The following is a 10,188-nucleotide window of genomic DNA, read 5'->3' as shown; positions in this document are numbered from 1 at the left end:
GTAAGCATCAAACTTGCACATAAATTGAACGGCTCTGCACTTAGTGTGTGACCCTGAGATTGTCATAATGTATGTACACTGGCTGTAGTGGTCCTTCGAACCCGAACACAACAGTCCTTGCACATTATTGATTCTCGCCAAGTGTTCCATGATCCTTGTCAGAATGTATGACGATTTATAATTCGAATCATATTATGAATTGTTAAAATTTCCCATTTGAATTATAATTCTAGTCGTTATGTTAATTTGCCTAAAGGTAAAATGTAAAGGATATTATAGTTTTACGTAATTGGTAGAATTGTTTTGTAATATAAAAGATCTCGTATTGAACATTATGTTACCGAATTTAAAGATCTCTTGTACCCACCCCTATTAATAAGTTCACTATTTTACATTTCTCCTACATTAGAACTATCAGTTAAGTTTGACTCTTTGCTATCACGAAGCACATTAAACATTCTCTTTACAATACTCAATTTGAAACGATATCTCGATGTTGTGATCACCTATAGATGTTTAGTGTAGGTATTGAGCCATATAAAAGTATGAACTTGGAACAATTTTTATAGTTACCTTCGTATTCTCCCACTAAGATGAGTATAATTTTTGTGATAAAATTAATGATTCGTACTTTTAGTGGTCACAATGGATGGCTTCCGAATTTGTAATTTTATAGTGAATTCCCATAATCGTATTCTAGTCAGGGTAACGTTCTAGTGACGTGACTTCATTGTGTAATACAATAATTTTATTATATTCGTGATGTGATCTGTTATGAATTTCGTGTATCATTTTTTGTTTTGTGGAATTTCTGTGAGTATATCGAGACTTACAAGGCCAACGTTATTTTACGCCTACTTTAGACAACGGATTTTTTATTAAATAGTGAACACTGCCCCTTTTAAACTTAGATCTAGAAATATGACTTGAGTTATATCAAATGTCGTCACCATAATTGGCGTATTTGATCAAATATTTGCGCTATCGCCAATCCAATATCGACTTACTACATAAGTACAAAAAGTCGGTATTGCCTTTAGCGGGAATGTTATGACAAAGACGCCAAAATGGCGGCGTGAGAGATATGTTTGCAGCGGTTCCACATTAACTTCATTCATTCGCCTCACTTGCTCATCCCTCTCTTATCTTAACCTAAGTATTATGACCGCCCCAATGTAGTACTAGTTAATTTTACGTAGCACTCTCCTATTACTTAGCTGTAAGCGTAAACCCAAGTAGCGTAGACGTTAGTTTCACGTTGTCCGTATTCGGATATTTTATCGAATTGAAAGCGGTGTGTGCAAGTTCGCATGTTATGTCATGGAATATACCTTTTTTATAAGTTTTATAGTGTAGTATTTTGTTGCGTCACTAATTTGTCGACAGTTGTACACAATTAAATAATAAAAAGAATTTTCTTAGGCTTTTTCGTTTAACTGTTTTATCATTTAGCCTTTATAAAGCTTTTTTTATTATTTTCAGGAAAATGCCTTAATTGCTATTAGGTAATTTAATAAATATGTAACTTACAATCACGATTTTAGTAACAGCAATTTCGAGAATATCCATGACGTAGTGTGCGAACAGAACGCGTCGTCTACAGAGATTGCAATTAATAATTATATTATAAAGAAGTATAATAATAACACGATGTTACACCATTGTTTTGGATGGTTTGTTTATAGTTACGTGCCTTTACGAAGTTAATGAATTGTTATGTATGTATATTTGTTGTATGCGACGGTATTATTATTTGAATTGTCTTGTGATAATTATTATTGAGTGATTCTTATGTCCGATTATGCCATTTCGTATTTTAGGTCAATTTCTATAATACAATTGAGATGGCGCGCAATCGATTAATGGTCAGAACAAATTTAGGTGTTCTAGTTGCGCCTCTGTCTACCTTCGGGGTAAATAAGTGTGAATGTATGTAAGTGTAATTTAACTTACTCCAACGTATTAAAGATCAGATTTTATAATTAAATCTAGGATATGAAACAGTTATGGTATGACACGTGGGAATGTGTTTCAGAAATATAATATTCATTTTTCTCATCGTCACCATATGAAATGATGTATCCAGATCTCTTTTAGTACATTGCGTATTGCGAATATTTGTTGTCCTTACCTTTAACCCGTCATGACTTGTCAAACAGCTACGCGTGTGACGGAAAATAACCTTATTATGTAGTATATAAGGTTATAATCCCGTGACACACGCAAATGTCATGTAGCTGTCTTGGCTCGCCGGCGAGCCACGAGAGACCAAGAGTTAACCTTTTGTGACTTAAAATAGAATTGTGTTATAAGAAATTGACTTAAGTTAAGTGAAGGTCGAAGAAAATTTGAATTTCTTGCACGCCACATCACTAAACCCACAAACAGCGACATTTTAGATAAACTTTACGTTACGAATTAGATTTAACGCAAAACTGAATTTTAGATGCCGATAATTAAAATCGATTTTATCTACGAAATAGTGCAGACAATACTTAGTACATATAAGTGATTTTATCGATAGTGTTGTGGCGTGTTATCGATATTCAGCTTGTATTTTGAGTGATGTGTACTTTGTCTTAGCTCAACGTATCCCCTGTAATTTATGAATGATTTAACGCGTCCTTGTATACTTGTGAGTTTTTTACTCTAGTAATTTTATTTATATTTGTATTCACGTTTGATATCTCAATTTATCTTAAAACGGCATATTAAAATGTTTATAAAAACATTAATCAAAGTTTTGATGTTAAAAATTTTGTACATTGGCTATTGTTTACGCCAGTCTTGCTCGTTTAATTGTAAAATTGTAAAGACTGAATTAAACAGAGACGAATAAACCTACAAGACGTCACATTACGAGTCTAATCACAAAGCTTATGCGCTAATAGTGCACCGCGTTTGTCACATGAAAACAAACAAAACTGCTAGAATTACTGTTGCACGCGTTTTTCCGAAATTCAACAATACTATTACAATAAGTATCGTTTTTAAAGAAGAATGCGCATGAAATGGATAATTCAATTCACTATCACCATTTATATCGCGAACCCAGATTTAAATGGACTTTAAAGCTCACCACAACCGGCGTCTTTAGGTTTATCAGTCTATGGAAATAAAAGAGATTGAAAATTCAATTACGCAGTCATGGGTGCAGTTAACGTTAGTAGAGGTTCACGTCGATGTCTAGCGTTAGACTAGGTTAGAGCCACGTGCGTGTGGAGTAGCGACTACCCGCGAGTAGATCTGGCCCTGTGATTTTGTTAATTACGTAGATTTAACTGTTGGTCATTAAATAAACATTTGGCATAAATGTGTTGTTTTATTTAGAGATTGTGGATGGTTGCTTATTCTCTGGTTAGGTTAGGTTAGGTTGGAAAATAAAGCGTGAATTGTGGAGGGGGTTCTATATTTAAAATTATAAACCTTAGCTAAGAGGACTTATTTAATTAAATTTGATCCAATTAACAGTCTTGCTTGATGATTAAAAAATGCTTACATTGTTTGGTAAAGCCAGAATTAATTCTGAGCTTTCAGACAGATCGTTTCTTATTCTATGCAGTTTTTCGCCCGTTAGAGGCTTAATATAAAAATACAATTAATATTCAGGTTCTCATTCAATTGTGTGTTTTGTATCCGACAGTAATTACTTTAACCGACGAATCGGTCTTACGATAAAGTCGGACTGACGGCGGATAAGTTGAATAGCGGTTAAACAGCTTGACTACACTACCGCGTCGATGTCTTTTGGATTATGATGTTACTACAATTATGTACCAAATAATGCCCCATGACGTGGTAAGTCAAGTTGTTAGGCGGCCATTATAACTGACAGATTAGCTGTTGATCCAGAGCTTTATTAGTTAGCTAGTGTGACTTATAAGGCCGACATAATTCTGGCGACCGTCTCTTGTTGACTTATTTGGTCTACAATATCAGATCCAGTATAACTGTATGCCATGTCAGAAATACTAATTCTAATTACTTCCGTTGACTCTGTCCCAGCGCCATATTGTCCCGTCGTCGCAGCAAGTTAAAAGTATTTTACCGTTCCGAGATAACGTAACCTGAAAATAAATACATGTTTTATTTGATATTTGTTTTGGGGAAATGATAACCACCTGGTGGTCCTGTGTTTGAATCCCAGGTAAGGGAATGCTGCTGAATTTATAATAAAATTTGCTCAAGACAACTTCCTCCAGATGCTGTTAACATTCGATAAGTAAAACAAAATCAGGTATTATGATTGTGCATTCATAAGAAAATTGATATTTAAACACTTGTGACACTGTTCTCATTTATTTTCCACATGAAAGTTTGTGAAAATGTTTGGACGTTTGGATGTTAGAAACATATTTGAATGAAATTTGGTCCACAGATAGAACATGTCTTGGAGTAATGCACAGCCTACTTTTATTCCGATAATTTGCACCCATGGGAATTATGGAATTTTTATCAGATTCTCCATAAAGTTGGCTGTGGAGTCATAGTGAGTTTCTTGTTGAGGCGCAGGTTTAAACGCGAGCAAAGCCACTAGCTACACCTAGTCACACATAAAAAGCGATTGTAAGTATTTAGTGGGCGGAGTACCTGTCTGACGGCGGCGACGCAGCGCGGGTGCACGAGCTGCGACGCCTTGGAGCCGCCCGCCACGTTGCCGAGTTCCCACACCATCGTCTTACCACACTGGTTGCCTAGCGCTATTACCTGCAATAAATTTGTAGGGCTATTTTTAGTCATGCATATTTTTGTTTTGAATAAATTAAGTGCATGAGTATGACAACAAACATGTCACTGAAAACAGAAAAAGATAATATCTAAAATAGTTCTTTACTTTTTGTATACTATTATTTTTTTACAAATTGGGTATCCTATATGGATAATAATATCCATAGAAAGTATAATTTATTGAAATAATGATTACCCTTTGACTGTAATCCACAGCAAACCTTATGAACCAAATCTCGCACTCTTTGTAGTCGGCGGTGCACAATGGTGACGGAGTTGTCGCCGGGCCGCAGCTCCGTATCCTCAAGCCTGCCCGGCTTCCAGCAGATTATTGCATTTTCACATGACTGGAGATAAATAAAAATATTATTATATTGACATAATTAAGGAGATATTTTTGCTCATGTTCATTTTCAATCAAGGTTCCAGCCATTTCCAGCTCCGTATCCTCAAGCCTGCCTGGCTTCCAACAAATTATTGCATTCTCACATGACTGGAGATAAATAAAAATATAATTCTATTGACATAATTAACGGATATTTTAGCTCATGTTCATTTTCCCTCATGGTTCCAGCCATTCCCTACCTCAGTGTAATGGAATGACAGTGATTATACTTTAACTCATCCTCACTTTCAATAATATATCATAAATTATTGAGATTTCAACATATTACAGGAGTCCCATCCTCTCCTGTCCTTAATCTATCTGCTGTCAAATCAAATTAGATTATCATTAAATAAATTAGGATGTTGCAAAAGTATGATAGAGCAATCTACTAGATTTATAAATGATTATAATAAGGGCTACAATACCTTGGACACCCATCCACCTAAAGTCCACATAATTCCTGTGAATGTCACGTGTAGAAAAGTCAGGAAAATGCTCCTTCAGTGAATTGAAAGGCCTCAACGCTTATGAGGGTTGAAATTGTAACTCTGTTTGATAGCTTCATTCATAGACGGTTTGTCTAGCCTCCATAATTTTAGGGAATGGTCCATCCCACAGGACATGATCCTCTCCCCTTTGAGATCGAAATCAGCACTCAATACTTCATCTCTGTGTCCTTCTACACCACCAAAGATAGCTATGCAAACATCAGTCATAATGTTCCAGAGTCGTAGAGCGTGGTCTTTGCTTGCAGACAGGAGTAAGTTTGGATCTCTGGGGTGGAACTTGACTTCATTGATGGCGTGGCCATGCCCTATGTAATGTTTGATGCAGGTCTGCGTGGCGGGATGGAAGATGGACTATGCCGCTGATCCTGCAACGCTAATAGAGGGAGATTTGTTTCTTCTTCATATGACCAAGCACAGGTGTAGAATGTTTCATCAACCTGAAAATTGTTATAATAATTTGTATACAATTTTAAAACTAGTTAGCATTTCTAGCTCTGCCGTGAGAATGTTTTTGAAATACGAGTCTCACTGTCTACTTCTGTATGATACAACTAATCTATAATATGTTGAGCCAGTGATCTGTGTGTCTAAATTCATTCAAACCTATTTAAAGGTTTCTGTATTAAATTCTTACCATCCAAACATCTTTACAAACATTTGCTTGCACAGTGTAAACAAAATTAATTTTATATTCACACTTACATCAGGGTCAGCATAACACTGGAGAAACTTGAAGCCTCCACTTTCAGGACATTCATATATAGAAACCCTGTTGCTGCCGACAACAGCGAACACCTGGGGCTCCCTCCCCAGGTGGTGGTTGAACTGACACCCAAACAATGGCTGACCATGGTCTTCTTTTGCACTGCAACTGAGTACAGAATTATGATAAAGTATATTACAGAATAAACACAAGGTGTTAATATCTATTATGCTTAATTGGTTATAAACACCAATGGCTCAGAATTGTATTCTACCTCATTTCCTTATACTTTCTAATGTCAATTACATTCCTGTTAATATAGAAATTAGTGAGTAAAACTTTAGTGGTTTAAATAAAAGTTACTTACTTAAATTTGTAAGGTGGTTTCACTGGTTTGATAGCTTTCTTTTTCCCGCGTCTACGTTTCTTAACTCTAGAGTTTGTCGGAGTTTCACTTCGCGAAGTATTGTCGGTATTTGAAGTGCTTTCGACGCTTGATGTGTCATCCTAAGAAGCGAAAAGTATTAAATAAACATTAATCCTATTGACTTATCTTACAACGTAAGATCATACGTTACGTATGGCAATGAAAATTATTAATCCGCATCGTTTTACAATTCTGTTACAGTTATTAATCAAGAACGAAATCTTGTATTGTTTGGAAACAGAATCAGTGACAGTCATACTTACAGCCTCATTGTCGGAAAAATTCATAATAGCGAATAGATATTTCTATGTTATCACTTAGTTTAGCTATTGTTCTGTCCGTATCGTTTTAATATCATTTATTCTGTGTAGAAATCCAGTTATAAAATTGATTCAAAATTTACTTGACAGTTGACATTGCATTGCGGTACCAAATAATGTCAGTCGCATGTCAAAATTGAAAATATTTTTCGCGGCAATTTTAATCATATTGTCTATGGTAAAAAACCATAGACTAAATGATTTTTCAAAACGTATACTACTCGCTGTTCTAGCCAAATAAGGTTTCAATATGTCGATGGACTACCAACTTTAAGTCTTGGATTACCTAACTAAATTAACGTCTCCACTCGAGCAGGGCAAAAGGCGAATTCGTTATATGCTAACATAGAAACTCCCGATATAATATTATTTTTCAATATGCATTGCTCATATAAGGTTGAATAAGAGACTTTTTTTGTTTTCAGCATATATTGTATTTTTTATAATTAAAATTATAATAATGGTTATTTCCTAATGAAAAGAACCAAACATGTACAACAAACTTAATATACTAACTTATAACTAATCACAGCCATGGTTTTGTAGTCACTTTGTACCACATAATAAAACTAATAACAATAAAATATGTATGTACCTAAATAGTAAATCTAATACTGATACATTTTTCATTACATTATTATAAAACATTAAAAAACACCAAATCAATTGTCTACATTTACTTAATTTATAAGTACTGTTAAAATTTCCTTTAAATATATAAATAACCTATAGTAGATATTGAATTGGCATAAACACCTCGTCAATATACTGGCCTCATTTGTTTTATAAATGTAGATTATTAAACAAAAATAATGATTTTGGTTGTTTTACTAACCTAGAACATTACAAACTTTCTATTATTTTTTGTTATAATTTAAATTGTTTGTTTTATTTAGCCCGATGAAGGTGGTTGGCACGTGCAGGCGTTGCGTAGAGCCACTTTGAGCCAGGGCATGAACTGATCCACGCGGGTATACACTCCCGGGTAACTAGGTCTTGCGCAGCCTCTTCCCCATGACACAATGCCTGAAAAAAAATAATATTGTTGACTCTACATGCAGCAGAGGTATTATGCTACGGTAAATCAACTTTTAAAGTGAACTTGTCTAAAAGTCGGGTGGTTTTAGATAGACAATGGAACATATACTGCCTATATATTTAAAACAGACATGCCAAGAATTGCTTTACGGAATCTTTATTTTATTTGTACCATTTCAATTACTATTAAAACGTGATGGAAATTAAAGCTGACCAAATTAGCTTTTTTGGCGGGCTGTTCCTACACGGCATGTAGAGTAGAGTACGCTTGCTTATCTTTTTTTTTTATTGAGAGTTCAGCAAAGTGACTTCACAGCACATGGTGCTATGTGAAGTTACGTCTAAGGAAATGTCAACTGAGAATGAACGAAAGTTTTCTTTGACGGTCGGTATAATTTTGCCTACTTGTCATTGCTTCATGCTCTACCTATATATTTCGTCTCTAACATTAAGATGTATACATCCCTAACATTATATATGTAGGTATAAAGTTTTTAGTCTCACCGACGAGGGTATAATGCGGTTTGGCCATCAGCAACGGACCGCCAGAATCGCCAGTGCAAGCGTCTCTACTAGCAGCATTAGCGCATAACATGCGAGGGTCACTTTCTTCCGACCGTACCCGGCGCTCGTGCATTCTTCTTGAGCCCAGATTTGTACTCCAGCCTACAAAAATAGTAAATCTTAGTAGTTATGTTGGCCTGAATAAAAACAAAATTTAGATAGACTATAAAAAAAAATTACGTTAAATATTATTTGATGTAAAAACACCATAATATTTTAAATACCCATTTCTGGTATAGGAATTTTATTTTAGAACTTGTTATCTTTGCTTACTTTCATAGGAACATTAGATGAAGGTCCTTTTTCCACAGTGCTGCCCCAGCCAGAAACAATGGCGTCTACACCTTCAAGATAATGCTCGTCAGTCCAGTCTGGAAATAAATAAGATACCTTAGACACACATTTTATTAATATTTTTATATCAACAGAAGTGTTTGTACGAAGTAGAGCTTTTTGTAGAGATTATTATATTTATTTATCTAGGGCATGTCACGAGGCTTTATTACACGACGATAAAAAATCTTTATAATTTATGAATACTACATTAAAATATCAGACTTAATTGGAAATAGTTTTCAGTAACTTTTGGGCATATTCGAAATTACGTCGACGTAGATTCTATTCTTTTCGACAAATAAAACTGCAGAAAGCAGCCAGTACATTGTGCGAATAGATGTTTCATACTTTCATGAACATTCCATATTTGAACATGTATCAAGTATTTACCTGGCAAGCAAGCAGGTCGGTAAAGATTGTCCGGCAAAGGCTCCTCCAGTCTCAGGACAGCGATGTCGCAATCATACGAATATTTGTTGAAGTCTGGATGTTGAGCCACATGGCTAACCTGGTAACCCGCAGCCTGAGATGAGTTGACGTCGTATTCACCCACAAGGACAGTCAACCGAGACGCTTCAATTCTGTAAACAAAGAAAAACGTTGATAGCATGATTTTTATTTAATTTAGTTAAAATTGTGTAGGTGATTTCATGGGATTTACGATTAACCTCATTCGAGCAACGCCATCAGAACTGAATTAAAAAGTAATTCATGAGCAAGTGTAGGGTTGTGATTATTATCCACACATTGCTCGGTGATTACAATGGCTTAAAGGCATTTTCTCTATGGATAAATTATTATATAATTCAACAGTTTTGGGTGATTAAATTTTGCGTATGAAAAATGTAACAGTCAATAAAAAGTTGTTTTTTTTTGCAAATTCCAAAACTCCGTTTTGTTTTCCGTCCATTATGTAATGTTTAAATGCATGATTTTTAATGTTAATATTTTCTATATGAAAATTCATAATATTTGGTCTATGCATTCTGGTTAATACCTACTACTTATATAAATAGTAAATACCCGCATGTGTTTATTTGTTTTGCTTTTGCATGACTCTTGAATATGTTACGCAAGAACGAACAAAATGCACCGTCCTTTTCCATCAATGGTAGTCTCTCGCGATTTGCATTTTTGCACACCATTACACATTGGGGTCATGACAGTATTATAAT

At 35.0% G+C, this 10,188-nt stretch overlaps 2 pseudogenes; both read right to left on the bottom strand.

Moving 5' to 3' along the window:
* Nucleotides 1-3,808: 3,808 nt before the first annotated feature.
* LOC119192624 lies at nt 3,809-7,221 on the bottom strand (annotated as a pseudogene).
* Nucleotides 7,222-7,485: 264 nt separating this feature from the next.
* Nucleotides 7,486-9,594, bottom strand: LOC119192622 (annotated as a pseudogene).
* Between the last annotated feature and the right edge of the window lie 594 nt (nt 9,595-10,188).

Source organism: Manduca sexta, unplaced genomic scaffold (genome assembly GCF_014839805.1).
Source record: "Manduca sexta isolate Smith_Timp_Sample1 unplaced genomic scaffold, JHU_Msex_v1.0 HiC_scaffold_3002, whole genome shotgun sequence".
Classification (NCBI taxonomy): Eukaryota; Metazoa; Arthropoda; class Insecta; order Lepidoptera; family Sphingidae; genus Manduca; species Manduca sexta.
This window is presented reverse-complemented; position numbering and strand designations above follow the sequence as displayed.